At 35.0% G+C, this 17,742-nt stretch overlaps 1 protein-coding gene across 47 annotated transcripts in view; it reads right to left on the bottom strand.

The window, feature by feature from the left end:
- The window catches only part of ZBTB20 (zinc finger and BTB domain containing 20), a 780,933-nt gene that overhangs the window by 242,812 nt on the left and 520,379 nt on the right, over window positions 1-17,742 (bottom strand). For 14 of the 47 annotated variants that reach the window (XM_048215024.2, XM_048215022.2, XM_026493637.4 and 11 more), the window contains one exon: window positions 12,598-12,697. The exons of 32 other annotated variants lie outside the window; for them this stretch is intronic. The gene's annotated coding sequence lies outside the window, so the exon portion shown is untranslated. Of the gene's footprint in view, window positions 1-12,597; window positions 12,698-13,062; window positions 13,249-17,742 lie in introns of all 47 variants that reach the window. One more of the 47 variants, XM_057306650.1, reaches the window with a different exon arrangement.

The following is a 17,742-nucleotide window of genomic DNA, read 5'->3' as shown; positions in this document are numbered from 1 at the left end:
AATACATCATTGAATGTTAAGAAAGCAATGCTGCAATGTAGATATTATTACCCTCACTTTACAGATGTGAAAACTGAGGCTCAGGGAGGTGAAATAATTTGTCAAAGATCATACAGACAGTATGCAGGGTTGGGATTTAAACTCAGGTCTGTCTTTGTGCAAATAGCTCCATAAGCATTTCTTGGTTCTATCAAGTCTAACTTTATTTAAAAAAAAATCCTGCTTGAATGCTTTGTTAGCAAACAAGGAAAACACCCTTTATATTCTTTCTTCACATTCATTCATTGCATTACATATACCACAATGAAAATAGGAGATGGTTAAGATTTTTCTAAGAAGGTCTGGCTACCTTTTCATATTTATTTGGACTGAGATGAATAATTAAATTTGGGGCTCTCAATCAAAGGAAAAGAATGAGCTATCTGCTATCTGAATGTGTATTTGTTATTAATTGATCAGACATGGATAAGGTGTATTATTACGACTATATTTGTGAGCTATGATTTATGTTGTTCTACTGCATATTACTCTGTGCTGTTTTTCATTTTCCTGCACTTTGGACTTTTTGTTTTGTTTTTATGAATTTAGTCACAGTTGGTTGTGTTTTGAACTTTGTAAAAATGTAATACTCAGAAAATTTAAAAAAGAAAAAGAAAATATTTTCAAAATGATGTCAAAATCAAATCTACCCTCACTAATTTGATTTGTAGGAAATAGAGAACAAAGTATTGCAAGCAGAATGCTTTTAAATACATCCTAATTACTTCAATGTGCAAATGCATCGACTACATCAAAGCATGCATTTAACACTTTGCACTTCAATTGTGCTTATTCATCTAAGTTCTATAGATAGCAATTCCACAAAAAAAACAAAAAACAAACAAACAAAAAAAACAAAAAAACAAACCCAGGAGGTAAACTTCACTACAGCCAATTATTTTACAGTTATTGGAGGAAAACTATTGTTTGAAAGTTCAAGCTTACCTGTCACATCAGCTCAGTTTTGGACTAATGCAAAAGACCATTAGTCCAACTAATACAAAATAAATAATTTACTGCAGCTACTCAAGTTCTCCTGACTGACTTTGTCTTTCCTATTCTTACCTTCCACTTTCAATGGGATAGGACCACGAAGGAGTGGGGGCAGCAAAGCCACGTAAGTATTCATCAGGGTAAGTCCTGGGGAATGATGCTATAGGGCTGGAGGTGATATGCAACTGAGTCTGGGATGGAGTCATGATGGCAGGGTTACCTAGAGTTTGGTCTGGGACCAGCTATACAAGAATCACCTGAGGAGGATGTTAAAAAGACATATATCAGGGTCACACCCCAGAGCAAATCAACTGAATTAGTATGTCTTGAGGTGGAACTCAACGATCTACCTTTTAAATGCACTTCCCAAGTAATTCTTAGGCTCTAAAGCCTGAAATGCACTGGCATAGGCACTTAAGCTCTCTGATTCCAGTGTGAGCCCTACTGGTATACCTACCCTCTGTCCCAGTGGTCAAGATACATGTGCAAGTAAAACCAGCTGTCCTGGGAGGAATTAATTCTAGTAATAATAGCCCAAGGGCTTAGCCAGGCATGATGCTATCTGATATGCAAGATCTCATCCAGTCTCCAGAGCAAGGGCTATACGGTAAGCATTATTACTATTCCCATCTTTCAGATGAAGAAATTGAGTTTCAGAGATTGAGTAGCTTATTGTGGGTTTCATACCAGTCATTGCAAGAGCTCTTAAAAACTACACTACTTTAACTCTTAGTCTAATGCCTTGCAGAAAAATACATGTTTGTTTGTTTTTTTTAAGATTTGCTTATTTATTTTGGTGGGGGGGGGGAGAGGGAGAGAAATCCTTAAGGAGGACTCTGAGTGTAGAGCCCGATGCGGGGCTCGATCCCAGGACCGTGAGATCTTGACCTGAGCCAAAATCAAGAGTCAGCCCCTTAACTGATCACTTAACCAGAAGCCACATTGCAAGATGTTTACTCCCAAAGATGTTCCTGATTTGGTCATAGTATCACTGTAAAAGAACTTGCCTAAATGCTAGTGAGATTGGTTATATAATAATACATAGGGTGCGAACATTTGAAACCAAATTAACTTTTCCTTCATTTATCTTTATAGATACTAAAATCATCTAAAGTAAGCTGCCAATCTTTCATTAGTTCATTCAACAATCATGCACTTTGCCAGAACCTGAGGTAACAAAGGTAAATAGGACATAACTTCTACTTTCACTGGAATTACTGTTCTGAAAAAGAGATGAACTTGCGTATAAATAGTTCTATGTTAACTTGTAGTCAGTGGAGGCCTGAGCTGGAGAAAGAGTGGTTCATTCTCCTGGCAGAAGGGAAAGAGGGTGCGGTCTGGAAATGTTTAGTTACTCCAGTACTTTGCCATTGGCTAGTGTAAGGAATTTAGATTTTAAAAAAGATTACATTTTTACTTAAGCAGTTTTGTTAGAAAAGGAGTGGACTAAGTTACTTGTGTATTTTGAGCCAATAAAACTTTATCTGGTTCATTCTTTCTGGCATCTAACTGGGTTTCTTTTTTGGCTAAGTTCTGTGTACAGAGCTAAGTAAGTTGTTATGTTTATTCATTCTTACACAGAGTAGCCAAGATTCTATTCTTGAGATGGGTGCCTGATAAATTTTATCGGTAGTAGTTTATTCTACCAATAAAAGTGACTTTATACTGACATATTGGCTGTGTCCTTTACTTCATTTTCATGTGTCTCAATTACTCAAAAAGCTATTATTATTAGATTATGAAACTTTTACAGGATGAGAAATTTAGAAGTTAAAACAATTGAAAACATAAAGAGTGATCTAGATTTCTTCCCTTATAATAATTTTGTATACATGTGCATGTGCTTTGAGTGTATTAATGTCAGAACTGACTGATGGACTAAAGAAAATGAGGTTCTAGAATGTCAGAGCACAAGCTGATAACCTGAGGCAAATGTACAAGGATCCAAAAAAACAAAACACAAAAAAGCAAAACAGATACTCTGAGAAGCACTGGGCACAACAGAAACAACGTTGTCTGATTCAGAAAATACATGCCATATCATATTCAATATGATATGGTTCCAAAAATCTGTATCACAGATATTTCAAAAGCTTAATAAATTGGAAAAGCAAAACATTTAATTCCATTAAGGGGTGATAAATACATGATAAACATGTATTCATCTCTTGAATTATCATCAAATTTGGAATTAATATTATTTACCTTATTTGCTGTTTGCTTAAAATTTTTATTTTTCTAATTATTATAGTATTTTTAGAACATTTAGAAAGTTTAAGAAAAAGGAGAAATATCACTTAATTATACCATACAGATGTTTTTCACATTTTAAGGTATTTCCTTCAATTATAACCATATATTTTAATGTTTCAAATTTAGGATCATGTTAGGTGTACAAGTTTCTTTCTGTTGCATTATTTCATGAGCATTTCCCAGTAAAAGAATTTTTAAAAATATCTTTAATAAGTATACATGCAATGATATCTATGGATGTCCCACAATTTGTTTAATAATCTCTCCAAATAAATATTTAGGATTGTTTTTCTCTTTTTCCACTTTTGTAAATGAACATTGTGATGAACATCTTTATACATAAATCTCAGTCTCGAGTTTCTATTCTGGATAGATAGATTCCTATTAGTAAAATTACTGAGCCAAAAAGATACATTTTTAAAGAAAGTTTCTTGATAATATAATGCCATTTTACATTGTGGAATTTTGTGTCAATACATATCCTCACCATCATTATATGAGTGCCAGTTTTACTGCACACCTACTAGCATTGAGAAGTATTATTTTTATAAATAATGCCTTGAAGTGCTAGCGAGTTATAATACCTTTTCATATGTTCGTTAGACATTCGTATTTCCTCTTTTATGATTTTCCTTTTCATAATCTTTTTAGATTTTTTTAAGCAAATATTTATCTCAGTATCTTCATATCTTTTGCTTCTACTCTATGTCTGATGTTATCACTACATTCTGGACTCTCCTTATGTCATCCTGAACCATGGCATCATTCTGCTGGTCTCTATTCCAGATTTCTTCCATTCTAATCCATTCTATACATTGCTGCCTAACAGTACTTTTGAAAATATCATGCTGCTTTTATCCAGATCAAGAACCTACTGTAGCTTCCAGTTATTTATTCATCAGCTAAATTTAACTGCTTTATTCAGGAGAAAATTAATCCTATTCTTGGATATTTCTTTATGAATTCTGTTGAATAACTTAGGTTGTTGATGTACGGAACCTATATGCAGTTAAGTTTTTATATGTGGATATTTATACATAATAGAGAGAGATACAGACAGATACAATGCTGAATATTAGACATGAAAACTGGAAGGGGCTTTACAGAGCATCAGGTCCAATTCTTTATATTTATAAATAAAAAAACTGGCTCAAAGAATTCAATAAATTACTCAAGAGAATAGAGCTAGTTAAATGACAGAACTGGGACCAGAAACTAAGTCTCCTGATTCCCAGATCAGTGACTTTTAAATAGAGAATAATAAAAGTCATTTTTACAATTTAAAGAATAGAAACAGCCAGGAAGACAGTTTAATTTCAATCTGTTCTTACATATAAAAGATTGTTAAAATCATGCCACATAGGAAGCTTGAGTGTTCTTATAAACACAAATATGCACTTCTTATAAATTGATCAAATGTGCCATAAAATTTCCATAAAATTTGCACATCAGCAATGACCCAGTTTACACAAGTTTGCTTTTTTCTTGTTAATCTACATTGTTCTATTTAATATACTTTGCTACAATAGAAGCATCATATTTTTTTAGCATGTTACAGATCATCATTAAGTTTCTTGTTAATATCTAGTGGTATTCAAAGGAAAATCCAATTTTCTTAGCATCTTCTACAAAGAATTTCCTTTGACTATAATTGGAGATTTTAAGAACTATCCTTAAAAAATAAAGCAATAAGAACTACTTCAAAATGCTTCTATTTAAAGAGTAAACAACATGAAGTATTCTGGAAGAACATGGGCTATTAGCAATTGAATATGATACAATTATTGATATTTAATCACTATTTCCCATTCAAGAATCACACAGTATCTGGCAAATGAAAACTTAAGAGTAGTTGCTGATGTGAGAATGGAAGTTGCCAGGTATCTTTATTATTTGTAGGGGTAGGATGGGATAGAAGGGGCAAAGATGGAACTAGCTATGAGTGGGACTAACTTGGATAGAGGCACATTGATTGCAAAGGGTTGTTTCACAAAGCATGTGTTTGCCTAACAAAAGAATTGAAAGAAAGAGTACTTATTAAATCATATGGTGGCCCAACAGTTTATAAAATCCAAAGTTTAAATGAATAGGTGGGTCATCTAGAAGTAGAGGGATACTCTAATGACATTTCAGCTGTTTTCTTTCTCTGTATGCACGTGTATATACATAAAAAAGGTACATTCATTTCATACTCAATACATATTTGGTTAAGTACCTACTTTGTGTTAGAAGCTCTCTGTTACCCAAATAAGTGATTTAGCTTTTTGTGATTATCCTCTCTTACAGCTGTATTGTAAAACTAATAATAATCTATAACTGACATAATGTATTATAACAAAAAATGGGAAACTGAATAGGAGGAGAAATGAAGAAACAGCATCCTAAATTTCTCATTTCATACAGCATACAATTTCATTAATGATGATAATTAAAGAAAACAGGACTGGATTTTAAAAAATAATAGTAATCATTATTAGAAAAATAGACTATGCTTTATAACTTCTAAATTGCTAGATTAATAACAAATAGAGCCATCATATATCAAAAGAGGAAGAAAAGAGAGAGAGGGAGAGAAGAAAAGAGGGGGACAGAGACATGACCAAGGATGTATAAAAACACAAACAATATAAAATAAATTTTTTGAGGTAGGACCAGACATATTTTTACAAAAATAAATAATAGTTAATTTATTAAAAATAAAAAACAAACACCATAGCATAGTTTTTTTTTTTTAAACACAAAATCTATCTATAGAATACTATTTTAAGAGCACTAGTTTTGGTAGTGGAGAAACTTGAGTTCAAATCTTACTTCTGCCATTTACTAGTTATAACCTCTTTCCTACGGGGGAGTTTATTTAGCCTATTTGCCTCAATTTTCTAGTTTATACAGTGGTAATAAAAATAACTGATTATAGAGAGGATTGAATAAGATAATTATCTATAAAGTTCAGTGTCTAGTCCAGCTAAACATTCAATAATAACTTTTATTTATAATATTTGTTTTAAAATGATATATCTAAATAAAAGAGAGGTGAAAACCAAAGGAGTGTCACTTAAGAGATACTATTAACTAAAAAAATTAATACAGTATAAAATGAGAAAACTGAAGAAGCAGAGTGAAATTTAAAAAAGAAAGTGACTATATTTACAAAGAAACTAAAAGCAGCAAAGGGGGCTGAAGCCATAAGCCTGCTAAAATCTGGACCCAGAAACACACAGAGGTGGGTGGAAGTCTAGCTCTTGGAGTAATGAGGATAAAAGGCTCCGTATGATATGATGGACCTGAGCTTAGCTCACTACTTCAGCAAGAGGCTGCAAAAAATTTGGCGAACTGCTACTTGGTGCAATAGCTTATAGAGCTGTAGGCACTGAGAGATGGAAGGATAAAGACACAGCCTCATGATCAAATACCCTTAAAGAGAAAAAGCTGAAAGCTACCACTACAACATTTGGATTGGGACTAGGAGCTGAGGAATCCCAATAGAGGCAACTGTAAAACCACTAGTCAAGGATGTATGAACAAAGAAAAAGAGAGGAAGAAAGAAAACCCAGAGACAAGTCAAAAAAATACTTATGACCCACATTAACCTGCAAAACAAAATTCTAAAACATAGTAAGAAATCTAATGATAAGAAAAACAACCAACAAAATTAATAATTATAATATTCACTGCAGGTGAATTTGATTTTATAGAATTGTCTGACAATGACCTCAACATGAATATGTTTGTAATGCTCAAGATAAAAAATCATACTTATAAGAGAATAAGAAATTATTAAATAACAACAGAGAGCAGTAAGATAAGAATAGGTAAATAAAGAACCAATCAGAAATCTTAAAAATGAAAAACAGGTTCATTGACATTAAAAATGCAATAGATAGGGTGATTTAAGATTGGGCAGTTTCAAGGAGAGCATTAGTGAGTTGGAAGGTAATATTAAGGAATGCACTTAGAAAAAGAATCACAGAAAGTAAAATATATTTTTAGAAAATGAAAGAGCAATTGAGATATGTAAATTGACTAGGAAACACCAATATATATCTTATAAGAATCCCTGAAGAAAATGGAGGTAATAACAAAGAAACAATAAAGGAAAAGATAATAACTGAGAATTTTCTAGCATTACAGTCCTGAGATTAGAAAGTATACCCTGAGTTCATGACTGATAATTCAAAATAAATCCATATCTAGACACATTTGAGAGAAACTATAAGACATCAAGGATATAGAAAAACTTTTAAAAGTCACCAGAGGGAAAAGGCAGACTACCTACAAAGAGATGAAAACTAGATTGATAGCAGATTTCTCTTAAGTAATGATAGTTGAAGAACAATTGGGTAAGATTAATTGAGTAATATCCTCAACTGCTGAACAAAAATACCCAGATAAATTGCTATTTAAGATAAAAGATAAAATAAAAACATTTTTAGATATATAAAAAGAGTATACTCCCCAGGGCTCTCCTAAAAGATGTAATTCAACACGAAGAAAAGTGAACCCAGAAAGGAAGCCACATCATCCAAGAATAATGGTGGACACAGCAATAGCTAAAATATATGAGTAAATATAATTAGGCATTAACTATAAAAATCAATGATAACCATTTTTGCATATATTTAAAACAAACAGGTAAAACTAAAACTTCATTCAATAATTATAACAGATTGATAATTAGTAAGTAGGTAAAACATGCTAGTCACCTTTTTTTTTACATTAAGGAGAAAGCCAGAAATACTAAAAGACGGATTATTTTTTATTAGAAAAATATATAGTTAGGTATACAAACAAATATTTTAATATGAGCACTGCAGAAACCAAAAAGCCACCTACATATTTCAAGTCAGCAGTAAAATCCATGTCCCAGGTCACAAAAAAAGCTAAAAAATTTTTTTAATTGAACGCATATAAAACACATCCTCTCATTATAATGCAATTGTATTCTGAATCAGTAATAAAAATAGAGTAAATTTATGTTTAGAAAGTAAAAACATACACTTTCAAGTAATCAAAGGGTTAAAAATAAATCAAGCAGACATTACAAAATATTTAAAATTGAACAAAAGTACATATCAAAGCAAGCTATGCAGCTAATTAAAACCTTGGAAGAAAACTTAGTAAAATTCATTTTTGAAAATAAGAAAAACCATCAAAATTAAATGAGTAAAAATTTAACACAGGAATCTAGAAAAAGAAAAAAACGATCTTGTATTTCTATAAGACAGTAGCCTCAAGAAAATAATGTTGATAAAAGCACAAAGTAATGATATAGAATACAAAGACACAATAAAGTAGATTAACAAAATCAAAAGACAGGTTTTAAAAAAAGTAAATGACACAGAAGAATGTCTAACAATGAGTAAGAAAAAAGACTCAGCTAAATAATATTAGGAATAAGAGGGGGACATATTAAAGATAAAATTAAAAATCATGACACCATTATGCCAATAAGTTTGAAAGTGTAGATTAACCATTCATTGTATATTTTTCTAAAAAAACTTACTAAAATTGACTTAAGATGAAATAGAACACTTGAATAAACCAATAACCATGGAAGAAAGTGAACTGATAATTAGAAATCCACCCTAATCTATCTTCCCACTACGGACAGAAGATACCAGGTCTAGATGATTTTTCAGGCAAGTTTAACAACATTTTCAGAATAGGTAATCCCTATTAATATGACAACTATTTCAGAAATAGAAAAAAAAAAGAGAAAGAAATGAATGTTGCTCAATTTATTTTATGAGCTAATATCACCATGACACCAAAACTCTACAATAACAGTTTAAGAAAGGAAAATTAAAGACTAATCTCCCTGTACAAACATATTACATAAAATACCAGCAAATTAAACTCAACAGTGGATTAAAAAAACACATCAGGGGGCGCCTGGGTGGCTCAGTTGTTAAGCATCTGCCTTCAGCTCAGGTCATGATCCCAGGTTCCTGGGATCGATCCCCGCATGGGCTCCCTGCTCAGCAGGAAGCCTGCTTCTCCCTCTCCCACTCCCCCTGCTGGTGTTCCCTCTCTTGCTGTGTCTCTGTCCGATAAATAAGTAAAATCTTTAAAAGAAAATAAATAAATAAATAACACACCAGGACCAAATAAAGTTTTTTTCCAGGAATGTAAGAAATGTTTAATATCAGGAAAGGTATTAATATATAAAATATTAACATTTTTAAAAATATTTAATTATTTATTTGACTGAGAGAGAGAGAGATAGCCAGCAAGAGAGGGAACACAAGCAGAGGGAGTGGGAGAGGAAGAAGCAGGCTCATAGCACAGGAGCCTGATGTGGGGCTCGATCCCACAACACCGGGATCACGCCCTGAGCCGAACGCAGACGCTTAACCGCTGTGCCACCCAGGCGCCCCTAAAATATTAACATATTAATGGGCAACTATATCATATTATTATACAGAAAAAGAATTCGATAAAATTTGACTAGTATTCCTGATTAAAAGTGCATTGCAAACTATAAATAGATGGTGGAAACTTCTTTAACATAATGATTTCAATTTATCAAAATGCTAAGCAGATGTCACATTCCCCAAATTACCATTAAAGTAAGAAACAGAACAGATATTCATATCATTGCTTTTATTCAATACTCTATAGAGGGCTTAGTCATGCAATATGACAGGAAAAAGAAATTGAACACTTAAGAATTAGAATTTAAGAGAAAAGCTGTCATTATCTACATATGATATACATGCCTATGTAAAAAATCTAGGAGAATTTTCAGTTTAGTCATTAGAACTAATAAGAGAGTTCAGCAAAGTTGCTGAATATATACCAATAATAACCAATAAACAATGAAATGGAAAACAGACTCTATACATAAAAGAACAAAAATCTAAGTAATACAAGAAGAAATCTAACAAAATAGGTTCTAGCAAAACCTTTATGGTAAAACTTATAAAACATTACTAAAGAACATGAGGAAGATCTGATTTAGTAGAGGAATATAGTCTGTTAATGGGTAGAGAGACACAATTTTATAAAAATGTCAATTCTCCCCCAGATTATTCTCTCAAGTTAATGTAATTACAAATAAAAATCAACAAGTCTTTTGTAAAACTTGACCAACTAATCCTAAAATTTATATTGAATAGCAAAAGGCAAGGGGAGCCAAGAGAATTTTATAAAACAATGTAGAGAGATTTGCCTTACCAGATAGCAAGAATATTAGAAAGCTATGATAATTAAGGCACTGTGGTATTAGCACAAGAATAGAGAAACAGTTCACTAGTTGAAGTAAAGACCCTAAAAAACATTTAATGTAAGCAAGAGATGGCATTACAAATTAGTGGGTAAGGATGGCTAACTTGTTAAATGGTGCTGGGATAATTGGGTTATCCATGGAAAAAGAATAAAATAGGGTTCATGTAAGATATCACATACAAAAATAAATGCCAAGAAGTTTAGAGATCTAAATGTAAAAGGCCAAACTTTTAAACTGTTAGAAGAAAATAAAGGAATGAAGAAAATAAAGGAAAGTTGTCCTATGGAAGGATTTCTTAAGTGACATAAAAGCACTATCTCTATCTATCTATCTATCTATCTATCTATCTATCTATCTATCCATCTATCTATCTATCATCTATCCATTTTTTAAGTAGGTTCCATACACAGCATGGGGCTTGAACTCACTACCCTGAGATCAAGAGTTGCATGCTCTGCTGACTGAACCAGTCAGGTGCCCTAGCACAAACTATAACGGTTAAAATATCAATAACCTAGCTGCATTAAAATTAGAAACTTTTCAAAATAAGCTACTACAGACACAGATTAGGAAAATATATTTGTAATCTCTATTGCCCAAAGGATGAGAATCCAGAATACTACAAACAAAACCAAAACCAAAACCGGTCCAAATAACAATAGCAAAACAAATAACCTAATAGAATGATGGCTAAGGATATAAACAGGCAACACACACAAGAAAATCCCAACGGTTTATAAGTAAAAAAATTTTAAATGAGATACTATTTAATACCTATCAAATTGACAAAACATTTGAAAGTCTAGCCATCCCAAATGTTATGAAGTATGTGGAGATGTTCTCACAGATGGCTAATGAGAATATAAATTACTACTACAACTTTGGAGAGAAATTTTACATTCCTAGTGAAACTGAAAATGCATGTTTCTTATAGTTAAGCAATTCCTCCTCCATGTAAAAACATGTATAAAAATGTTAACTGCAGTATTAGTTATGATTGGGAAATACCAGAAATAACATCTAACAATGAGAGACTCAACAAACAAATTTTCGTGATATCTACAGTAGAATACATTTTATATAGGCCACACTACGGCTTGTGGCTTATGTAAAACTAATGATAATGATAGAGGGTCAGAACAGTTTTGCTTGTTTTTTTTTTTTTAAAGATTTTATTTATTTATTTGACAGAGATAGAGACAGCCAGCGAGAGAGGGAACACAAGCAGGGGGAGTGGGAGAGGAAGAAGCAGGCTCATAGCGGAGGAGCCTGATGTGGGGCTCGATCCCACAGCGCCGGGATCACGCCCTGAGCCGAAGGCAGACGCTTAACCGCTGTGCCACCCAGGAGCCCCAGTGTTGCTTGTTTTTAACCTTTTGTTAAAGGTTTGGAGGATATCACACTCAAGAGGGCACAAAGAACTCTTCCTAGGTATTGTGAATATTTTGTACCTTGGATTGGATATTGTCATACCTACATAAAAGCTCATCAAGCTACATACTTAATTTGTGCACATCGTTTTATGTAACTTAGAATAATAAAAGACAAAAAACAGGTTTAGAAATAAGAGTGCCAAAGATTTGTTTAATTTGGGTGTGGACTCTTGCGTGTTCACATTACTCTTTATATTTTTATGTGCTTGAAGTATTTTACTTTAAAATAATTGATAAGACAGAGACTACTGCTTTTCCCAACTAGAATTAATCCAGGTGAGAGAAAGCTCTACTGCCACCTTCTTTTCACTGTCCCTGACAATAGATCCCGATACTCCAGGAATCAGCAAACACTTCACAGCCTAACATACTTACAAAGGGTTCGTTTTGTCAAAGCAAAAGCAAAACTTTCAATTCATCTCTTAACTATGTGTAGAGTCTAGGCTTTCTTAAGTGACTGACCAGCAGCACATGCTGTTGATATGATGCTACCAACGCACAGAGATCATCTAGTCAGGTTTTCAAATGACTAAGTGGGGGGTGCCTTGCCAAGGACTATTCTGATATGAATCAACAGGTGGTTTGGCACCAACATTGCTATTTACTCGTGCGTTTCACCTCTGGTTTCAGAAAAGAAAAAAGAGACGATACCTTTTCAATGCTGTATTTCAAGTCGACCATATGGAAGGCAAGGTTTTATTCCAGCCAATTCTCTTTCTCTCAAAGCGTGGAGGAAAAGTGCCAGCCACTGCTACTCTCGCCACGGTACAGATGTTTGGAAAATGCAAAAACGGAGAAATGAAACAAAAAGAAAACCCTCAAAAATAAAGTTTTGCATAAATGAAAAATAGAGTATATAATTATCATGGCTGCAAAAAGGTAAATGCATTTTTTATTTTCCCCTTGTGCTAAACTAAAAGAACCAAAACACACAAAAACATTGATGTTTTAACTTAATCAGTGTTTTGTTCAAACTGACAATTAACAAGGACCACCTCAAACATGGCTAAAAGTGGGAATAAAAACCAGATTTCTTTTAATCTGATAAAAGATTTTTTATCTCCAAGAATGTTAGAATATGACCTACTTAAATGAATACTTATTAAAGGAACAGACCCATTTAAAAATATATGTTTTCAGAGGCGCCTGGGTGGCTCAGTGGTTAAGCGTCTGCCTTCGGCCCAGGGCGTGATCCCGGCGTTCTGGGATCGAGCCCCACATCAGGCTCCACTGCTGGGAGCCTGCTTCTTCCTCTACCACTCCCTCTGCTTGTGTTCCCTCTCTCGCTGGCCGTCTCTCTCTCTGTCAAATAAATAAATAAAATCATTAAAAAAAAGAATTAAAAAAATTATATATATGTTTTCAGCTGCCAAAATGGGAATGGGGAAAGTGTTTCTTTGAAATCTTATAAGAGAAAAAATTTAATTGAAATTGTAATGGTTCCTTACGTGACTCAGGTAAAATACAGCTTAGGAAGAAATGTCGCCAAACTATTCAAATATATATCCCTAAATTGGCTTAGCCAGGACACAACCCCAGTTATTCCAAAAACGAAAGCCCTATTAGACTTAAGTACATCAATGTGAATTATTCAAATGAGACTGTTTGTTAAAAAGAAATTTTTAGGCCTAGCTCTGCTACAATCTTGTGTATCTTTGTTCACGTTATTAAACATCTTTGGGTCTCAGTATCCACATATCCAAGCGCGAGTGTGATACAAAGTCAGAGACTATCATCGAGTTCCTTTCCAGTCCTAAAACCCTATGAATCTGATGAGATTACTCCAGCATAAGAATTTTTATTTTCTCTCTTCCTTCCTTTCTTAAAATAAATAGACAAATAAGCAAGCAAATAAGTAAATACATATTAAAAACACATACACATACACTAATCAGCTATCCCTCAGACTATGAAGAGAGAACATTTTTTATTGTTGGTGCCATTATCTATTCCCTGATGTGTATTTAAAAAGAGAGTTCCCATAAAAAAAAGACTTTGTTTTTTTCCTGAATCAAAAATAGCATATTATTTCTTTGCCATTTAAGTTCTATTAAAAAAATAAAACACAAAGTCATTACAGAAATCCTATTAGGAACTTTAAAAAGAAAGAAAAAGTCACTAGAACTCCATTTAAAATTCAAGTAGTTCATTCACATGTGTTCTTTTACAGAAAATATAAGTGCCCTGCCTCAAACTACCTCCACCTCCTTTTCCAGAGGTAATATCCTTAACTGTGAAAAACACAGGACCCTCTCTCATACCCTTCCCACCTGTCTTCTGAGGTAACAAAGCAGAGGTATAGATTGCAGTGTGAGATATTTGGGATGGGAGTAGCACATTTCATTTGGGAGACAGTACTGTGCTCAGTTCACCAAATCTAAGAGAAATGTAAGCCCCATCACTACTTTGTCAAGAAATATGGGTTCTCATGGCTGAACGATGATAACCACTTTTACACAAGACTTTCAAAAATGAAAGCACCTAAGCCAACAGCAGAAAATAAGTCTGAGAATGCAAGTTTTTCTCGTCGATATTTAAACCAGACAAAACAATACCAATGCACCTTTAACCAAGGGTCTAAAAATAATACCGGGCACCTGACACCTTGATGAGTAAGAGACGCTCAGCTTTATGAAAAGGCTTAGGGCGAAGGCTCCATTGTTCCCAGTGCTGATACGCCCAAGGCACCAGCAGAGGCAGAACACTCTGGCACAACAGGCCAGGCTCCTGTTACAGGCTCCAGATCAGGTCTGTATGCTGATAAGCCTGGGACCCCCACACTGCACACCCAAGGAACACCAAGGGTGGATCCCCCAAGGGAGGAGGGCTACTCAAACAGCAAGGCAAGAACTGGAAGTTGCACAGCGTATGAGCACTCCCTGCTGGCAGCTGAGGTTGGAGATGAAGCGGTGGTGTGTTAGAGAGGGCTGTTGAAGGTTTCTGTGAGGAGGCTAATGGACTTACCTGACTTTTCAGGGACAAGAGCATCGCTCTGACTAGGTCTAGAGAGTTCCAGATGCTATCCTGAATGAGGAGGACGTTAGGAGAAAGGCTACTGATGGGAGGAACTCCAAGAACTGGCAAAAACTAGGTTTGAAGCAGGTATACACTTTTCATTAACTTTCCCAGCTTTATAAAGTATATACGGGTCCCCCAATGTATGTGGGGGATGGAGGAGGTGCAGTAGGGAATAATTTCTGTGCAGCTCCCTTTATTCCAGCAAGAGAATCCTTGGGACAGTGCAGTGTGTTTGCAACGCTTATGTTTTCCAGGGAAATGCTATCCATAACCTGAATAGAATTGCCTGGTGTGTCCCTTATACCGCTGCGCCTAAGTTCCAAATAGGTGGTCCTTGTTTATCTGTATAGCCTGGGGCAACAATACTGCTATCTCCCCAGTGCTCTGCTCTGCTGGGGTTCTCCTATAGTAGAAGACGAAGGTCAAGATGGCAGCCCGCTAAAAGCAGCAGTATTTCAGCTGCAGGAATAACTTGCTTGTCATCAACTTGTTAATGCAATAGTCAAACATTTCTTTGACATGTACAGTATCAGCTAACTTCAGCAGATAAAGGGTCTAGAACGGGAAGATGCTGCAGATGCTTTAGCTCCGAGGAAGGCTTAGCAGAGCCAAAACGTCAGCAGGGCCTGTTTGTTCCATCCTTTCCATCGGGCTCTGTGAAAGAAATGTTAGATTACTGCAATGACAAGTTTGTGACAAGCAAGTCATTTGTGCAACTGGTGCGCTCCTGTTTTTATCTGTTTACCATTCAGACTTGTGAATGCCATTTCAAGCACTTACAGGATTTCTGGCTCCCATTAAGGGGAAATGGTTCCTCCATGTTTAGAATTTTCTGCCTCAAAGAGAATTACTAAGCAATTATTTATTCCTGTGGTCACAGTGTCACACAAAAGCACTCTTGAGTTGTTTAGTTGGACTCTGAATCATGAAATGGAGTCCTGCAGACTGGATAGCTTGGAGCATCAGAAATTTCTCGTCTAGTTTATTGGAATGACTACAAAGCAGGCCTGTGAGAGTCAATAAAATTGTGGCCAGCTTGAAATACCTTGCTCTTTTGCTCTGGGATCATATATCAAGGCCATATGCTTCAAGGCACATAAATTCACTTGTAATGAGTGGATCCTGAGAAGCCAAGGCCTGACTATGTCACAGACACTGACATGTGATCTAACATATGATAGTTTTGGTGACAAGGACTGCTTTAACTGTTGAGAAGGAAACTTACACTGCTTTCTCCCTCTATTCTGTGGGTAATCAGAGGGCCAGTCCAAATCCAGAAAACATTTTAAGCATGTAGTAAAAAAAAAAAAAAAGTAATATCATAATATAAAATTTACTGGGGATCATCCTCTCTCGGCTGACTTTTTCTCAGTAAATGGAGACCCTGGCAGATTTTAGATCAAGATTTCCAGACTGATTCATTGGATTCCTCATCTGAGATCACTGAGCGACTTTTGCTGAGTCATTTTAACCTCCTGGGAAGAGGGTATAAAATAATACCTTGTTCACTCAACATGAATTGGGCCCAGGGTCAATATTATCAGAGATGAAGAGTGCCTTCAGAGCTCAAGAACAAGAAGAGTATTTCCTAAAAGCACGTATTTTTTATGATTTAAAATATTTGCACACTGTTAGTACTGAATTTACAAATAATTGCAGGTAGACCTTTCAAAGGACACAGGAGCATGAAGTTTTGAAGCAGAGAGATATCATAGTATCTGGGGAAGTAGGTCAAAGCTGAAACAGTGTGGAATGTCAAGGACCAGACAGAAAGTAATGACGTAAAATGAAGCAGAGCTTGGTATGGGTGACCAGACGTTATGGAAATGGATGACAATCCTCACTGAATAAAAATTTCATTATCAATAATTATTTGCCAAAACTACATGTGTTACACAGTTTACATGTGTAATAGAGTCTCTACAGGAGCTCAATGGTGTATGCATTATCATTTTTTTAACATGTGGAAATTAAAACTTAGAGAAATTTAAATATGTTACCATAAATCTGTTAAGTAGCCGAGATTTGAAACTAGCTTTCCTCACTCTTAAGCCCTTATATTCTTAACCACTGGAGAACTAAAGTCATTTCCACTGCTTTCAGAAGACTTTTCTCTCTCTGGTGTACTGGAAAACATTTTAATCTGTAAATGTAGATATTCACGATTTCATATAAAAGGACCAGTGAGAATATTCTGGTTCTAGCTGTACTGCCACCTTTCTTAGGCCCCTGGGAAAGCTGAGCCTCGTCAAGATGCCATTCCTTTTGCCCCAACCTGACCTATTCCTACTTGCATACCCTGGGGAAGAGGTGAAAGTGATTCTAACCTAATCACGTATCTCTGCTGTGAATGCAGAGTGTTTGGCCACATGTCCTGTGTCCATGCCAACCCCTTTCTCTCTCTTCGTGTGTACAGTCTTTAGTTCCCCTACTCCTTGCTCCTGGTGTTACCTCCAGGGAGCCTCCTTTTGTCACTTTCTGTTATTCTTTTTAGGTGGGGGAAGGGGTGGACGCCTTTCTTACCATGACAAGGCTCACCGAGACAGTATAAACTTCAAACTTTGCACAGAATGTATCCTTTGTTCAATCTTCTGCTTTGTATCTCTTTAATGATAGCTTTGCCACCAGTCCCATTCCTACGTAACTTGGAACTATGCAAATCAAACTGGTAAGCAAGACTTCTCTGCAACTTAGTCTTCAAATGAGTATGTGTCCAAGAGGTAGGGACCTCTGAGGGAGATGTGTCTTCTGAATATGTGTTTAGTAGCTCCTTTCCTT

The sequence above is a fragment of the Ursus arctos genome, unplaced genomic scaffold (assembly GCF_023065955.2).
Source record: "Ursus arctos isolate Adak ecotype North America unplaced genomic scaffold, UrsArc2.0 scaffold_4, whole genome shotgun sequence".
NCBI lineage: Eukaryota > Metazoa > Chordata > Mammalia > Carnivora > Ursidae > Ursus > Ursus arctos.
The sequence above is the reverse complement of the archived record's forward strand: the minus strand, read 5'-3'. Positions and strand labels throughout refer to the sequence as shown.